The sequence below is a fragment of the Nerophis lumbriciformis genome, linkage group LG09 (genome assembly GCF_033978685.3).
Source record: "Nerophis lumbriciformis linkage group LG09, RoL_Nlum_v2.1, whole genome shotgun sequence".
In the NCBI taxonomy this organism is placed as follows: Eukaryota; Metazoa; Chordata; class Actinopteri; order Syngnathiformes; family Syngnathidae; genus Nerophis; species Nerophis lumbriciformis.
The window spans coordinates 44329353-44348949 of record NC_084556.2 but is presented as its reverse complement, the minus strand read 5'-3'; the positions used below and the strand labels follow the sequence as shown (position 1 = coordinate 44348949).

The 19597-nt window shown below is 40.8% G+C and overlaps 1 protein-coding gene across 1 annotated transcript in view; it reads right to left on the bottom strand.

The window, feature by feature from the left end:
• The window catches only part of LOC133607275 (uncharacterized), a 116555-nt gene extending 99616 nt beyond the window's left edge, over window positions 1–16939 (bottom strand). Inside the window, exon 1 of the mRNA XM_061961761.1 lies at window positions 16835–16939. The gene's annotated coding sequence lies outside the window, so the exon portion shown is untranslated. The remainder of the gene's footprint in view (window positions 1–16834) is intronic.
• Between the last annotated feature and the right edge of the window lie 2658 nt (window positions 16940–19597).

Sequence of the window (19597 nt, the reverse complement as noted above, 5' to 3'; positions counted from 1 at the left end):
TCATCGCAAAATTCCACAGTATTCTGGACATCTGTGTTGGTGAATCTTTTGCAATTTGTTCAATGAACAATGGAGACAGCAAAGAAGAAAGCTGTAGGTGGGAAGCGATGTATTGCGGCTCAGGCTGCAGCAACACAAACACAGCCGGTGTTTCATTGTTTACATTCCCGAAAGATGACAGTCAAGCTTTACCATTGGCCTGTGGAGAACTGGGACAACAGAGACTCTTACCAGGAGGACTTTGAGTTGGATACGCAGACACGGTACCGTGAGTACGCATGCAGCTGCGGCTTCCAAACATTTGATCGCTTGCCCGTACGTGCGTGCCGCTATGTGCATGTCACGTACGTAACTTTGGGGACTTTGGGGAAATATATGTGCTGTATGAACTTTGGGGAGGTGAACGGTACTTTGGGCTGTGGGATTGAGTGTGTTGTGCAGGTGTTTGAGTTGTATTGGCGGGTTATATGGACGGGAGGGGGGAGGTGTTTGTTATGCGGGATTCATTTGTGGCATAATAAATATAAGCCTGGTTGTGTTGTGGTATATATATGTCTTGTGTTTATTTACTGTTTTAGTCATTCCCAGCTGAATATCAGGTCCCACCCGCCTCTAACAGCATCTTCACTATCTGAATCGCTCCCACTGCCCTCTAGTCCTTCACTCTTACTTTCCTCATCCACGAATCTTTCATCCTCGCTCAAATTAATGGGGAAATCGTAGCTTTCTCGGTCCGAATCGCTCTCGCTGCTGGTGGCCATGATTGTAAGCAATGAGCGGATGTGAGGAGCTCCACAACCTGTGACGTCACGCGCATATCGTCTGCTACTTCCGGTACAGGCAAGGCTTTTTTATCAGCGACCAAAAGTTGCGAACTTTATCGTCGATGTTCTCTACTAAATCCTTTCAGCAAAAATATGGCAATATCGCGAAATGATCAATTATTACACATAGAATGGACCTGCTATCCCCGTTTAAATACGAAAATCGCATTTCAGTAGGCCTTTAAGTCCTAGTAATAAACATTGTGATAGTTGGTACAATCCACCGTATTTTCTTTCTCGATTTTCATAACAGAAACTTAGCATAGTTGCTGTTATTGTGCAAGAAAGCCAAGGGCTTCATTCGACACACATGACCATATTATAGCGTCTTTGGTGCTATTTTTTAGCATCAAGAAAATATCCTTAATTGTATTAATAAACTAGATGAATACATCTCTCATACGCTCAGCAGCATATTGATATCACTAACAAATATTGCTGAACAACAGGGACATATACAGCTAAATAATGAGATCAAATATAAACTTCACACCATAAAAACAACTGCAGACATGATGAGACTAACATTTGTAGCAGGAAATCAACTGCAAACAAACATATCTTTTTTGCTCATTAGCTCCAAGATCACAGCAACACAGCACTCGTTATGTGAATCAAATACGGTACTTAGCGTCCAACTTTGTCTTTCACAGATGAATGTTAATTTGTGGACCCCTCAGATGTAAATACATGATGTGCCTCCAATCTTTTCTTCTCTAAATACTGTGAGTGTCAAATGAAGTGAGGTATTAGCGAGCAGAGACCGCTTTGTGATTGAGGATAAATGTTTAAATCAGGTTTAAATCAAAGGTGTCAAAGTTGTTTTCACTGAATCCAATCCAATCCAATCCACTTTATTTATATAGCACATTTAAACAACAAGAATGTTTCCAAAGTGCAGCACAGCACTGATGGCCACATCGCAGTTATGTTTGGCCCCCTGAGGGCCGCTTTTAACAGTGAATACTATTATAACACAATTTGTATATGCATTTTATTAGTAGATTTTTTTTAAACTAAAATTTAAAAAAAATATATGGTAAGTTATAATAATATTTTTCACCTCAAAATTAAGTGTATATTACTGTAAATGGAAAAACAGTACTGTTGATTTTATGGTTAAAAAACAAAAAACAAAGGTAGCTCAGTTGTCAGAATTTTACTGTAAAATTTACATTAGTTTTTTTTACTGTAAATAAAAAAACTGCAATTCTACAGTAACATTTTGGCACCTGAGCTGCCTTTTTTATTTTTATTTTTATTTATTTTTTTACCACAAATCAACAACTGTAGATTTTTCGGTGTATTACTGTAAATGCCAAAACGGCACCACAGTTTATGACAGTAAAAAAAAAAGTACTGTTTTTTTCATTTAGAGAACAATGCTGTAAAAAACACAGGAAATTTCACAATTTTACCATGAAATCTATTGCTACTTTTACATTGCACAACTGTATGGATAACTTGCTTTGAAATCATTATTATTAGTATTTTTTCTATTTTAAAAATGGTTTGAATGTTTGATAATATATTTTTGCATAGTTAGACAATTTTTAAGTTATCGTCATTTGCGTTCACGTGGAGTACATATATTTATATTCTCCCAAAATAGAAATAAAGAATACATTTAGTAAAAAAAAAAGTTACAGTACTTTATTGATACATATTATTTCCAGGCTTTCGAGGGCCAAATAAAATGAAGTGGCGGGCCAAAACTGGCTCCAGGGCCTTGAGTTTGACACATGTGATTTAGAACATTAAAAATATTACTTTTTTAAGAGTGTATAAATCCACTCCATCCCATTTTAAATATTTTTTTCATTATCGCTTACGCTGTATTTTTGCCTGTAAACCTTTCAAAATGAGCCCAAGTCTGCATTGATTCAGGTAAATAAACAGTAGTCTAATGGGACTCCACGCCATCGCCTGAAACCCGGAAGTGCCCCGAGCTCACATGATTGCAACCCAGCTGTACACTGATCCACAAATCACAGAAGGAAATCTACATTTTTCTTCTTCGCTACTGATGGAAGCATTCCCGGCTTTGCACCGCTCTCTAGTGGACATGATGCAATACTGTAACAGTGTTACTGTGTTATTGTTACAAAGCACCTGTTGCACTTATATGTACTTTCCACAGATCACAAAGCATAACTTCTTCTATTGCCATGAAGGTTTGAGTCATGACAACCACACTATGCTATATTATTTACAGAAAATTGATGGATGGATGGATATACAAACTATACAGCACCAACTATATCATACTATACTACTACACCCACTATACTATAAAATACTATACTACACATATTGTACTATACTATAATACAGTATGTTTAGACAATAGGTGTATACACATACTGTACTATTTGATACCTGACATACAAACCCCGTTTCCATATGAGTTGGGAAATTTTGTTAGATGTAAATATAAACGGAATACAAAGATTTGCAAATCCTTTTCAACCCATATTCAATTGAATGCACTACAAAGACAAGATATTTGATGTTCAAACTCATAAACTTTATTTATTTTTTTTGCAAATAATAATTAACTTAGAATTTCATGGCTGCAACACGTGCCAAAGTAGTTGGGAAAGGGCATGTTCACCACTGTGTTACATGGCCTTTCCTTTTAACAACCCTCAGTAAACGTTTGGGAACTGAGGAGACACATTTTTTAAGCTTCTCAGGTGGAATTCTTTCCCATTCTTGCTTGATGTACAGCTTAAGTTGTTCAACAGTCCGGGGGTCTCCGTTGTGGTATTTTACGCTTCATAATGCGCCACACATTTTCAATGGGAGACAGGTCTGGACTACAGGCAGGCCAGTCTAGTACCCGCACTCTTTTACTATGAAGCCACGTTGATGGAACACATGGCTTGGCATTGTCTTGCTGAAATAAGCAGGGGCGTCCATGGTAACGTTGCTTGGATGGCAACATATGTTGCTCCAAAACATGTATGTACTTTTCAGCATTAATGGCGCCTTCACAGATGTGTAAGTTACCCATGTCTTGGGCACTAATACACCCCCATACCATCACAGATGCTGGCTTTTCAACTTTGCGCCTATAACAATCCGGATGGTTTTTTTCCTCTTTGGTCCGGAGGACACGACGTCCACAGTTTCAAAAAACAATTTGAAATGTGGACTCGTCAGACCACAGAACACTTTTCCACTTTGATTCAGTCCATCTTAGATGAGCTCAGGCCCAGGGAAGCCGACGGCGTTTCTGGGTGTTGTTGATAAACGATTTTCGCCTTGCATAGGAGAGTTTTAACTTGCACTTCCAGATGTAGCGACCAGCTGTAGTTACTGACAGTGGGTTTCTGAAGTGTTCCTGAGCCCATGTGGTGATATCCTTTACACATTGATGTCGCTTGTTGATGCAGTACAGCCTGAGGAATCGAAGGTCACGGGCTTAGCTGCTTACGTGCAGTGATTTCTCCAGATTCTCTGAACCCTTTGATGATATTACGAACCGTAGATGGTGAAATCCCTAAATTCCTTGCAATAGCTGGTTGAGCAAGGTTTTCTTAAACTGTTCAACAATTAGCTCACGCATTTGTTGACAAAGTGGTGACCCTCGCCCCATCCTTGTTTGTGAATGACTGAGCATTTCATGGAATCTACTTTTATACCCAATCATGGCACCCACCTGTTCCCAATTTGCCTGTCCACCTGTGGGATGTCCCAAATAAGTGTTTGATGAGCATTCCTCAACTTTATCCGTATTTTTCGCCACCTTTCCCAACTTCTTTGTCACATGTTGTTGGCATCAAATTCTAAAGTTAATGATTATTTTCAAAAAAAAAAAAGTTTATCAGTTTTAACATCAAATATGTTGTCTTTGTAGCATATTCAACTGAATATGGGTTGAACATGATTTGCAAATCATTGTATTTCGCCCGATTGTAGCTGAGATAAGCTCCAGCGCCCCCTGCGACCCCGAAGGGAATAAGCGGTAGAAAATGGATGGATGGATGTATTTCGTTTATATTTACATTTAACAATTTCCCAACTCATATGGAAACGGGATTTGTATGTTGGTAGCTAACGCCAGCTTGTATGTTTGACAAATGTGCTTTTTTTCAAACACATGTGAGGACATGTTAGCATCTACAGTTTGTATGCTAATGCTAACGACTTGTTTGTCCAAAATTCAAACTCCACTTCTCCATGTAATACTTTTTCAAATGTGTATGTTAAAAAGTGCTATTTCAACGTTTTTTTGCATTTATAGGAAGAAGAAAGTTCATTAAAGTTTGATTCATCATTGATGATCACATGTATGAAACAGAGTAAGAAAGTGCAGATATATTAATATCAATTCAACTGTTCCATTCATTGTTTGTCAAATTGTCTCAAATAAAACGTTTGAAAGAAACGTTTTGAAACACAATTGTGAGCTAATAATGATGCAATCATCACTTGGAATGTACAAAAGAAAAGCAGTAATGAGAGCAGGCCGTATTTTGGCTTAGATGTTTCCATGGTGACCACACCTCATCCATTTCAAATACTTTAACATCTCTGGCGCCCTCTACTGATAACTTGAATGCATCACTGACCAAGTACATTTTACAGTACACTACATTATGCAGTAATAATAATATATGTGTCCAAAGTGCAGCATATTATAAAAATTGTATTGTTGATTATTAACAAGTTATACTATTAGATAATATATTCATACCCATCCTTTCATTTTTGTGTGTTCCACCATCGTGTACAATGTTTAAACATGCAACAAATCATAATAGAAACATTTGATATAATAATAGTTATTATTATTATAATAGTAATAATCAGCCAGTTAACATATAAATGTCCTCCAATAAACACACAAGGTTGGTCTTTTCTTATATTTTAGTCAATGAATTTACAAAAGGTAAACATAGTAAGCCATAGGCTATTAGGAGCTAGCAGCTACACAACACCTAATATCACACAATCTAGACATACGTAATTAGTGTCTTCCATTAAACAATATTGCAGTCTAAAACAGCACATTTGTCATTATAAACAAGTATCAAATAATTCTAGTTGAATATTACGTACACATACAAAGTCTCTAGGGCAGAGCGTATTAAGTACCCAGTAAAAAATGTGTCCGCATCATTCATCTACATGAATACATGAATTATTGTAATTACCACTGCGCTTCAATTGAAAGACGACATGAGTCCATTCAAGGTGGTTAATAATAAATAGGTTACTTTTTTTTTACATTTGCTATTGTTCTTCGTTTAACCTAAATATTTTATTTTTTTAATACGTCCTGTCCAGCCACTCAGGCAAATCATATTGTTGATGTAGATGCCCATATCTTCTGTACAGATTTGCAGTACAAAAGTGACAAATATTTCTCTCGTTGCCTTATTTGTATTTGACTTTATTAAATGGATTTATCCAGTGTTTGGCACAGCCGTACCGGAGCAGGAGGGGATAGAAAGAAGAAGAAAAAAGAAGACCCATCCGTCCATTTTTCTACCGCTTGTCCAAACGGGGAAATTGCGGGGACAAGAGGAGTGTAAGACCGTAAGAAACAACCACAACAACAAACAAAAACAACAACAACAACGGAACTACATCAGCAAATACAATATATGCAAATATGATATCAACATTTCTAAAGATGAAACAAGTAAAGCTGGGGTACTTGAATCTTGTGTCACCAGGCAGAATTAATCATAGGAGGGTTGTTGTTGTGACGGTACCCCGGGTTGAGAAAAAAAGGAAAGACACTCGCTCCAAACAAGTACTATTTAATTGTTTTTTGTCATTTTAAAAGAGTGTTTTAAACGCACAACAGCATTGCAGTACATTGGTGGCAGAGGTGTCTCGAGTGTGTACCTGGCTTTTAAAGTTGTTTCCATCTTTGGACAACTACCAAACTTTTTAGTCGGCTTTGCTAGCCAGATTACTCTGCTTGTGAGCGACAGGTTGAGCCAAAAACACGAGTGTTTTAATGAAGACATGAATAAGGAATATTTTGTGAGTGCAGCTGCATTGAATGGTGGCCTAAGTGGCGTAGGAGTAGACCTCCCAGCAACCTTTTGCAGTGACGGCGAGAAGCTCTTTGCTACGTGGGTGCAGCAATTTGAAGCCGCTCTCTGCGCCCAAACAAGACGCAGAAGTTACGCTGCTATTTTGGCGAGTCTCCTCCCAATAAGACTGGATGGTGCAGCTTTCTCATTGTGGGACTGTTTGTCACCAGATGTCCAGGGTGATTACATGAGCATGAGGATTGAAGAAGGCTTTCGGACAAAAGCAGTTCCTCCCATATTTCCAAACGTGCATTTTGGCGCGGTCCCGACAACCCGACGAAAGTTTGGATGTTTATGCGGCTGACGTCTCCAAGCTCGTGGCAGAGGTTTTTCCAGATTATGACAAAACGGCCAGATATGGCGAGACTTTTAGAAGCTTTCTGGCTGGCCTTGGCTCAGCTCTCCAGGCTTAATGCCATGAGCAGAGGACGAGGGATGTGGAGGGGGCATTAATCATTGTTAATCAACGTTGTGAACGTTGCCAGGCAGGCTCTCAGGGCCAGCACACCTGTATTGCTCTACTCCATCTCGCATTGTCAGGTGGTGGGGTCCCTTAATTCGCAGCATGTTGTGGATGATAATGCAAAGTTTACTGAGCAGCCCGGCTTACTACAAGAATGGACAACTTACAGACAGAAGCAAGGGATCTTCTTCCACGAACCTATGAAGCTGAGTGCAGCAGTCATCACTCCCCTTTTCCTGAGGCGGGTCAGCAGAGCCTGGGGGAGCGCAGGGAGCAACCCTTCCTGCGGCTGCGATTGTGGTAATTATGGCTGCAGGTCAACCGCCAGGGACTTCCGACTAGACAACAGCACGAGGGGCCGGTCTCTGCACAGGAGGAGCCAAAATCAATACGACTGCAAGGATTGTTCTCCACAGAGGTGGGGGACTCGAGATACCACTGCTGGCTTCTCACCGCGTCGGTCAGACAACGAGGGACCGAGGGCGTCCTCCTACACAGAGGAACCGCAACCAAGACGGGGTGTGAGGTTTCTTTCGCCTTCCTGACATTCACCATCCCCAAGACAGAGGCAGGGAAACGCCCAGTAGCTGGTATTGCAACCAAGATGCCAGTGTTGTCGCCACAGGGTCACAACGAGGACCCTAGAGAAACAATGCCAGACCTCACGATGGACTCCTGTTCGGTCGGTGAGTCCTAGTCCACAGCCTATGTTAAAGGGCTTGTCGAGAGTATTGACTTAACTGTTAATTGAGTCTGGCTCGACAGTTTCACTTATTTCCGAGGAATTTAGAATGCCCACCTACATTTTTCGTAAACATATGATAAATAAACAGTACATGTATACTCTAGCAAAGGAGTGTCAAACTCATTTGCTCTGATGGCGCACGGAATAAAATCTATTCCCAAGTATTGTCTGAAAATGTGCATATCACTCTTAACATAACATTTCAAGTTAGTTGAAAATTCTGAGGAAAAAATTGGTGCAATTGCAAAAACACGATGAAGAACTCAATGAACTTAGACTTAGAGACTTCCTTTTTATTGTCATTCAAATTTGAACTTGACAGTACTTAGGTCGTGTCTCAGTGTATCTACAAAGCCATTAAACTGTAAGTCACAGCCTATGTAAGAATGGCCTCAATCTCGTTACCTTGCGTAATGACAATAAAGCTGATTCTGATTCTGATTCTGACAAAATAAAAAATGAATAATAAATATAAACTGTTCTAGGTATTAAAATAAGTCATTTGTCATTTCCACATAATAATCATGTGCTATATCAACAAACTATACAAACGGAGGTAGAAACTATTCAAGATGGTTGAGTTACTCCCGGCCTTGTAGACATCACTGTGTATTAATAGAAAAATTAAAACTGTGCAATGCATGAACATTTTCAACAAAACAAGTGTCTACACAAGCTATTTTTCTGGGTTTTGATTTTATGTAGCAGACTAGTGCAAATATGAATAGCATTAGGTATGCAAACATTCCTTTGCTACAGACAACAGACTTTATTCCAAAATACTGTGACATCTCAATGCATATAGACATTAAGTGAGATGTTTGTCTTAGTTCAGGTAGAGCCTAGCACTTTTCCGGACCAACTATAGTCCCTTATCTGGGTTAATTAGAAGCTGAATTACGCAACAACATGGGTTTAATGATTGCGCATGCTCAGTGGCACCTTTGAAGAACAGGTGACCTGTTGCACAGCTACTTAACCCAACTGACCAAGAATTGAAATTGTGCACTGGCCACCTGTAGGGGTATTTCATCGTGTTGATGAATGTGATGCATTTGTCCCTGCAGAGTGTTTAGGTGGACAGGTGGATGACCCCCTGTCGGATGACTCTGATTGTCAGTTCCCAGGGGAACAGAGGCAACAGTTGTAGGCCGTGCTGGTGAAACATTGGGGGGTGTTCAGCCCTGCACGGTGTCGTACGAGCAGCTCCAAATTGTTTAAACACCATATTTACACCGCTAACCACCATCCAATAAAGCAAAGGGGTGTACCGCATCTCGCCCAATAAGCGTAGGGAAATAAACAGACAGGTTCAGCGCCTTTTAGAGGTCAGCATCATTGAGGAGAGCTGCAGTCCATGGTCCTCTTTGGTGGTCCTTGCTCGGAAAAAGAACAATACATGGACATTTTGTGTGGATTACAGGGTCTCAATGCTGTGACAATGAAAGGCTCCCATCCATTGCCTCGGGTAGATGAATGGCTGGATGCCCTGACTGGGGCCATCTGGTTCAGAACCATGGACTTTTCGGATGGCTACTGCCAGGTAGAGATGGCGCAAGAGGCCCGTGAGAAGACAGCCTTTCACAACTAGTCAAGGTCTGTCAGTTCAGATCGATGCCCATAGCGCTCATAAATGCACCAGCAACATTCTAGCAGGTTATGGAGTTGGTGTTGAAGGGGCTGCCATGGCATGTCGACATGGTGGATCTTGAAGATATACTGATATTTAGTAGGTCATTCAAGGACCACCTCATTGCCTTCTCTCAAGTTGAGACAGCTGGGCTCCGGCTCAACGCCACAAAGTGCCATCTTGCTCGGGACCATGTAGTGTTTCTCTGACATGTTGTCTCTGCTGAAGGCCTTCGCCCTGACCCCAAGAACACTGACAAGATGAAGTTCTGGCTTGTGCCGCGTTCCGCTACTGAGGTACGTGCCTATTTGGGACTTTGTTCCTATTATAGGATATTTATGAGAGGTTCTGCCCAGGGGGCTGCCCCTCTTAGTCACCTAACTGGTAAAGCCGTCACATTTCAGTGGACCTCAGATTATCAAAAGGTATTTGATTGTTTTACTCTTTGTGCAAAACAGATTATGACACACCCAAACTTCACCCATGGTTTCATTCTTTATACAGATGCTTCACTGGTGGCTGCCGTTGCCGTGCTGGCGCAGCATGCTGATGGTCTGGAGTGAGTTGTGGCGTATTCTTGTCGTCCCCTAACGGTAGTCGAACGTCTGTGGTCTATATACGACAGGAAGTTGGGGAAGATTGTGTGGGCTGTTCGTAATTTCAGACACAACCTGGGTCCTTGCCCTTTTACCATTGTCACCAATCAATGTCCCTTGATGTGGCTTGGACACCGCAGTATCGATAATGACAGGACGGAGCGTCGCAGCCATTGGGCCTTTGAACTTGACCCAAATGACTGGGTGGTTGTGCACAAAAGTGGGACTCGACATACTGATGCGAATCCTCTTTCGCGCAGGCCCATTCCTGGTGCAGTGTTGGTGGAAGCGGATACCCATGATGCAAGCCCCATCTTCGTACTCACAGTCAGACAGTCGTGGATAATGCCCCCAGCCCAGTGTGCGCGGTGGAGGTCCCCACCACGGCTCCTGCGGTTTACCCTAGTTCCAACCTAGAGCCGTAGTTACCTTCTGTCCGTCAAGCTTGTGTGTGGACCGGACAATGTTGTGTAACCTGTTTTGCAAGGGTTCTGGGGTAAAAGAGCTCCAACAGAGCTGTTTGGCTGAAGGAGGGCCGAACACCCACTAGATGGAGGTTAAATGAATGACAGTCAGGGTTTGAAGAGACCGTGGTTTGATTTCCTTCAGCTTTCTGTTGTCGATGAACTGTTGTGTAGGATTGTGTGGCTGAGATGGGGCACATGGTACAGGTGGTGGTCTCGGATGTGGTGGTGCCAGAGGTCTTGGCACACTTGCATGGTACTCCTTTGACGTTTCACTTTGCCTGCGACCGAGTCTTGGCACATACCAGAAGTACTTATTATTAGCCCACTATGCATAGTGACATTAGAATCAGGTGTGACCAGTCTGGTGCCTGTCAAAGGAGAAGGTCGTCAGTTCCTCGCACCATGCCCGTATGAGGATTTCACATGTGGAGAGGCATTTCCAGCGGATCGCAGCCGACATATTTGAGTTGCCAGTCACATCGGAAGGTAACCGATGTGTTTTAGTTGTTGAGGACTATTTCACTAAGTTCGACAACCTACAGTATATGCCATCCCTGATCAGAGGACCGTCACCGTAGCCTCTTTCAGAACAACATCCTGGAACATGGGGTGATGGAGACATTGCATACTGATATGAGGAGACAGTTTGAATCAAGCATTTATGCAGGATTTTTGGGGTAAAAAAACCTCATACAACACCCTACAATTCAAAGTCAGATGGTACGGTCAAAAGGTTTAATAGGATATTTATTGATTCGTTGGCCAGAACGTTCCTGTCACGTGAGCGGGAGTTGAACTTGTTCTTGTTACAGGTTGCTTTAGCTTATATTACCAGCATGTATTCCAGTACCGGATTCACACCTTACTTCCTCACTCACAGCAGGGAGGCCCATACACCGGTTGAGGTGGTGCTGGGGCCTCTAGTGCGAGGCGGCTTAGTGGAGGGGTCCCCGGAGGACTTTGTTAGCTCTCTCCTCTGGTGTTTGGGCACAGCTTTTGTCCAGGTGAGGGACAATAACATTGTGGCCAGCATGAAGCAAAAGATTTCCTATGACACCAGGTTAAAGCACATCCCGTATGAAGTTGGTAATCTTGTCTGGTTGAATGGGTCCATTGAATAGGGATGACAAGATAAGCGTAAGTTTTTAGAAAAATAGCCCATTTGGGGAGGACCCCCTTTGCAGATCATTCACTATGACAGATTGCGGCGATATACTTTGTCAGTAGCTTTTCCTTTGGAGAGCCCAGGGAGGAAACCTATGTCTCCTTCCCCACCCACTGCACTGCTAGACGTGGTTGCTCTCACTGTGTTATGGAAGCAAGTTTGGGTTTTGGTGAATCGCCCACACGGACAGTTGTTATTCATAAGATGCCGTGGGTTGGTAGACCACGCAACATCCTGTTTATTTGGAGAATTATGTGTGGAGTGACTGTTTTGTTGATGTATTTTTGTGTAATCTACTATTGCATTGTTTTTGCACAAAATGTGTATGTTTTGAGAGTGGCTATTTGCTTCACATGCTGTATGCAATGTTTACAGATGTATATTTGTTATTGTGTTTTGTTTTTCTCATTCATTTTGCCTTGGTATATGTTGAGATGTGGGCATTTCTTTTGCTATGGGGGAATGCATGTAACAGTTGGACTGAATGAGTCTTGACTTCCGAGATAGAGGACGAAGACAATTGTTATTGTGGGAGTTAAAAAGCGAAAAGCAATAAAGAAGCACTCTCGCTCCTGACGAGTACTAGTTCATTGGCTTTTGTCCTTTTAAAAGAGTGTTTTAAACGCACGAATGCTACACTGCTAGTATCCTCTGGCGAGCTTCCTGGTAGCCTGGCTAACCTCAGTTTAATTATGTGAACTTGCAACATTGTTCTTTTGCATTTGTTTTTGATCCTGCAGCGTTTATGTGATTGCAGCATTTTCTGATGTTTGTTCATTGCTGCATGTTTGCTACTTCAGATGTTTCACCTAATTAATGTGCAGAAACACTAAATAAATAACGAATAAAATAATTAGCTCTGTCTCTTTTCAACCTAAACTTGAACACAATTCAATTAAAGAAAGAAAATAAGTATTTTAATAGTATCTTCTTGTAAGAAGTATGAGAATGTAGAAAGAACAGCAGCAGTAAAGAAAGAGCACAGAGTTCCATCATGAACCCAATGACACCACCACCTGCAGTAGCAACTCTGCCCGCTAGAGGGAGACATCCTGCTGTAGACACGCTCCAAAAGTAGGCCAGGAAAGAGCAGAACTTGGAGTGCAAGTGGCAGAGAATTAGTTGGGCTTTATTAAGAAGAGCAACACGCATTTGATGGTTTGTGGTCAGCTCCACTGGGCTCGGGGACATGTTAGGAAAGCTGACAAACAAACACAAGCAGATGGTTTGAACAGAAGACCACAAACCTTGTTAGAAAAGTAATTACTCAAGAAGTGGAGAGAATAGAACACAGAAAAAGTGGCTAGCAGTGTTTGGCTGACAAGAATGAGTGACACAGAGGAATGGAAGATTTTATCCCTGCACACACTCAGTGCAATTGCTGTCAAAGCATATCAGCTATGTTAACTTCTTAAACGCATGCATGCACTCCAAGTGCTCAGGAGCAACAACAACCTTTACCTACTAACTTCCTGGTAGCTTGACTGTCTTCCTAGTATTCTGAATAACTATTTACATCCTGGCTAACTTTCTGGTATCCTGGTTAATTTCCTGGTAGCCTGGGTAACTTTTTGGTAGCTTGGGTAACTTTCCTGGCAGCCTGAATAACTAACTACCACTAACGTGGTTACCACTATAGTGCATTTAAATTTTGTACTGGAAAGTATGAATTTCTGTGTTCCTAGTCGGACTTTCAACTGGAATGCCCCTTGTGGTCAGAGAGCATTCTCACCAACCCCAAGTTGGTATCAAATTTGGCTGCTTTGTTGCAAACAATGATATGCGCTTCTATATTATTCGTTATTAGCACTTCTGATTAGTTTTGGTGGCAGTAAATCAGCCATATATACGATCTATTGTTGGACGCTTCTATATGGTAATGTCACCGTAGTGTAAATTACATTCATCTAATGGGGTATACACGCTGTACATCACTAGCAATAGCATCCGTTTTTCTTCTTCATCCGCCGTTTTTAAAGGTTGCAGAGAGAGTACATATTTTCCCATAAGTTATTTATATTAAGAAAAGTAGCTTTTGCGAAAGCGGCCATTTTGATTTCCGACATCGTAACTAGAACGCTTACAACTAGGTTGTAACATCGTTCCCAGCTCCGACCTCCAACTTCCCAAGTAAATAGAACACACCAGAACTACCTGGTAGCCTGGTTAACCTCAGTTTAATGATGTGAACTTGGCCACGCCTGGGAGAGTGGCCGTGCCAGCAACCTGAGGGTTCCTGGTTCAATCCGCACCTTCTACTAACCTCGTCACGTCCGTTGTGTCCTTGAGCAAGACACTTCACCCTTGCTCCTGATGGATTGTGGTTAGGCAGCTCCTGCCATCAGTGTGTGAATGTATGTGTGAATGAGTGAATGTGGAAATAGTGTCAAAGCGCTTTGAGTACCTTGAAGGTAGAAAAGTGCTATACAAGTACAAACCCCGTTACCATATGAGTTGGGAAATTGTGTTAGATGTAAATATAAACGGAATACAATGATTTGCACATCATTTTCAACCCATATTCAGTTGAATATGCTACAAAGACAACATATTTGATGTTCACACTGATAAACATTTTTTTTTTTTGCAAATAATCATTAACTTTAAAATTTGTTGCCAGCAATACGTGACAAAGAAGTTGGGAAAGGTGGCGATAAATACTGATAAAGTTGAGGAATGCTCATCAAACACTTATTTGGAACATCACACAGGTGAACAGGCAAATTGGGAACAGGTGGGTGCCATGATTGGGTATAAAAGTAGATTCCATGAAATGCTCAGTCATTCACAAACAAGGATGGGGCGAGGGTCACCACTTTGTCAATAAATGTGTGAGCAAATTGTTGAACAGTTTAAGAAAAAACCTTTCTCAACCAGCTATTGCAAGGAATTTAAGGATTTCACCATCTACGGTCCGTAATATCATCAAAGGGTTCAGAGAATCTGGAGAAATCACTGCACGTAAGCAGCTAAGCCCGTGACCTTCGATCCCTCAGGCTGTACTGCAACAACAAGCGATGATGTGTGTAAAGGATATCACCACAGGAACACTTCAGAAACCCACTTTCAGTAACTACAGTTGGTCGCTACATCTGTAAGTGCAAGTTAAAACTCTCCTATGCATGGCGAAAACCGTTTATCAACAACACCCAGAAACGCTGTCGGCTTCGCTGGGCTAAGATGGACTGATACAAAGTGGAAAAGTGTTCTATGGTCTGACGAGTCCACATTTCAAATTGTTTTTGGAAACTGTGGACGTTGTGTCCTCTGGACCAAAGAGGGAAAGAACCATCCGGATTGTTATAGGCGCAAAGTTGAAAAACCAGCATCTGTGATGGTATGGGGGGTGTATTAGTGCCCAAGACATGGGTAACTTATACATCTGTGAAGGCGCCATTAATGCTGAAAGGTACATACAGGTTTTGGAGCAACATATGTTGCCATCCAAGCAACGTTACCATGGACGCCCCTGCTTATTTCAGCAAGACAATGCCAAGCCACGTGTTACATCAACGTGGCTTCATAGTAAAAGAGTGCGGGTACTAGACTGGCCTGCCTGTAGTCCAGACATGTCTCCCATTGAAAATGTGTGGCGCATTATGAAGCGTAAAATACCACAACGGAGACCCCCGGACTGTTGAACAACTTAAGCTGTACATCAAGCAAGAATGGGAAAGAATTCCACCTGAGAAGCTTAAAAAATGTGTCTCCTCAGTTCCCAAACGTTTACTGAGGGTTGTTAAAAGGAAAGGCCATGTAACACAGTGGTGAACATGCCCTTTCCCAACTACTTTGGCACGTGTTGCAGCCATGAAATTCTAAGTTAATTATTATTTGCAAAAAAAAAAAAAAGTTTATGAGTTTGAACATCAAAAACAGCATATTCAACTGAATATGGGTTGAAAAGGATTTGCAAATCATTTTATTCCGTTTATATTTACATCTAACACAATTTCCCAACTCATATGGAGAGGGGGTTTGTATAACCCATTTACTATTTACCATAACTTGGAGCATTTTTCTTTTGCCTTTCTTTTTTTTTTTTTAATCCTGTAGCGTTTATGTGGCTGCAGAATTTTCTGATGTTTGGACGTTTCTGCATGTTTTTTCCTGTTTGCCACTTCTGAGGTTTAACCTACTTGATATGCTGTTATTAATTAGCTATGTCTCTTTTAAACCAAAAATTAAAATTAAAAAAGCATTAAAAGTCCATAATATTTAGTTTATTTTAATGAATGCAATGTAAATACACAAATATTTCATCTACAAAAGACAAAAAGTACTTCATCAGTATCTTCCTGTAGAAAGTAAAGAGCCGTAAAGAGCACAGAGTTCCATCATGAACCCGATGACACCACAACCTGCAGTAGCAACTATGCCCGCTAGAGGGAGACATCCTGCTGAAAAACACACTGCCAAACGTGGGCCAGGAAAGAGCAGAACTTCTAGTGCAAGTGGCTTTATTAAGAAGAGAAACATGCATTTGATGGTTTGTGGTCAGCTCCTACTGGACTAGGGGACATGTTAGGACAGCTGACAAACAAACAAAAGCACATGATTTTTTTTAACAGAACATACTGGCTAGAAAAGTAACTAATCAAGAAGTGGCGAGAATAGAATACAGAAAAAGTGATTGGATGACAAAATGAGTGACAGGAGAGGAATTGTGGAATATTTTATCCCTGCATACTCAGAGTGCAATTGCTGTCAATGCATATCAGCTAAGTCAACCTCCGAAACGCATACATGCACTCCATGTGCTCAGAAGCAACAACAACCTTTTTCACTGCTGCGTCACAGCATCACACACACACACACACACACATAACACAACATGAGATTACACACAGTAACACTGCATCCAATTGGTGGAGGAAAAAGTTCCTACCAGTGAGGAGTGAATATGTGAGCGTGGTAGAGGCCTGCCAGTCCTGCACATGTGAGGAAGACGCTAACCGACTGTGAGCAAAACAAGGAAGACAAGAAGGGGGAGGGACGGACACAGAAAAGAAGGTAGAGTGCAAGTGTACAAAACATTCACTTTGCAGGGTGGGAGAGAGTACGCGAGTGGTGGAGAAAGAGAGAGAGAAGTTGTTGTTGAGTTTAGAGAACACAGCTGCAGGGCACACTGACACAAAAACAGCACCATACTATTACGCAACTATCTACTCATAAGGAGATATGATTACGCTGGATAATGTGATATGATTAGCAATATATTGACATATCAATAAGGCAAGTGTCTTCTTTTGTGTTCTTCCCTTTCCACACATTACGGATATGATTTCATTATTGCTATATTTCATGCGCCCCGGCCAGGAGCTAATGAGGGAAGAGACGTCCCTGCAAGTGGAAGAAGATCACTTTCTCAGGGAAAGCAGCAAAACAAAAACACACCGACGCGCTGCCATGCCAACCGTAAGCGTGTGCTCGCTGACCTGGGATTGCGCAACACTCCAGCGTCTTCCCTTTACTTTTGTGTAGGGATGTGTTGGTATCAGATATCGGTTTATGTGCAAAGCTCGACAGCCAGTTAAGATCTAAACGTCCTTCAAGCAGACAAGATTGGTCTTTTCTTCTATTTTAGTCAAGTCATTTGCAAATGGTAAACATGGTGGGGTATAGCAGTGGTCCCCAACCACCGGTCCGTGGACCGATTGGTACTGGGCCGCACAAGAAATAATTTTTTTAATTTTTTAATTTTTTAATTGTTTTATTGTTTTATTTTTTTATTAAATCAACATAAAAACACAATATATACATTATATATCAATATATATCAATACAGTCTGCAGGGATATAGTCCGTAAGCACACATGATTGTATTTATTCATGACCAAAAAATAAATAAAAATAAATACATTTAAAAAAAATACCATTACCCCCCTGCACCCTCCCGGTCCGTGGGACAAAATTTCAAGCGTTGACCGGTCCGCAGCTACAAAAAGGTTGGGGACCACTGGGCTATAGGCTACTATAGGAGCTAGCAGCTACACAACAGCTTAGCACACGATAGCACACCAGCTAGACCAGAGCCGGGCAAATCTTTTGACTCGGGGGGCCACATTGAGAGAAAAAATGTTTCTGGGGGGCCAAGGTGTGTGTGTAAATTATATGTACATATTTAACTGTAAAAATCTGGTGTACAGTATGTGTGTCTGGGTCCCTTTTTTGTCAGGAACACTAATATCAAAAGTCACAATGTCCGATAGAGTTCTAAAAACAGACAACTCAAAAAAAACGAATGGAATTTTACAGTTTTTTGTACTGAATGGGACACCCAAAATGTACATGAAAATAAAGTAAGTGAGATTTACAATATTAACTATGAACAATAAAACACTGAATATTAACCACATATGGACATCGCTCCGCTTTTACTTCTCAGACCAGCTCCTCGATCTGTCACAATCAAGCAAAACACAACAAAAATGTAAAGAATAGCAAAATATGAATGCAAAGTGTAATAAACACCGACAATATGATATATTATCACGTAAAAATGTGCTTCCGCATCTGTTCCTGACACATGCGTTTCGAGCTGGCTGCTCTGAAAACAAACCCTGCCACTCTGGTTTGTTCTTAGTCTGAGCTGCTGTGATGTAGATTACCGTAATAACTCCTATAACACACAAAAACGCAGATTTCGACCACTGAAATACTTTCTATAGTTCAAGACTTACGGTCATTTAAAAACAGCACGGGCCGCATGTGGCCCACGGGCCGTATTTTGCCCAGGTCTGAGCTAGACTAACATAATACGTGTCCTTCTTGAACAATATTGCAATCATAAACAGCACATTTGTCATTATAAACAAGTATCAAATAAAAACATGTGCTTATTTCTTACACATACACAGTCTCCAAGGCAGAAGCATATTAGGAAGTATCCAGTAACAAACGTGTCTGCATTATACGACTTTCTCTGTCATGAGTATTTTTTCATGAATTATTGTGACTACTCGGTGTCACCAAAAAAAACAATTACCACTTCACTTCAACATAAAGACAGCATAAGTCCATCCCAGATGCTTAATAATAACTAGACCAGTGGTTCTTAACCTTGTTGGAGGTACCGAACCCCACCAGTTTCATATGCGCATTCACCGAACCCTTCTTTAGTGAAAAATAAAATGTTTTTTTTTCAAATTCAAGACAAAGTTATATGTTTTTGGTAACACTTTAGTATGGGGAACATATTCTAAGTAACAAAGACTTAATTTAGAGTTATTTGGTTAGGGTTAGGGTTATAATAAGGCCATGCCGAATAAGGCATTAATAAGTACTTAATAATGACTAGTTAAGAGCCAATATGTTACTATTTTGCAATATTTTCTCCTAAAATAATTACTTTTTCATGTAAAATTGTTACTTTGTAATGTAAAATGGTGACGTTTGTCATATAAAATTCAGACTTGTATCACAATATTGCCAATTTTTTTGGTGTTCTTGTAAAATTTTGTGAGTAAAATTATGACTTTTGTCATAATTTTGCCAAGTGAAATTCCAATTATTATTATTATAATATTGCCAAAAATGTTCAAGTTTTCTTATAAAATTGTGACTTTTGTCGAGTAAAATTACGACTCTTCAGAAAATTGCCAAAATGTTAAGCTTTTCTTGTAAAACTGCGACTGTTATTGAGTGAAAT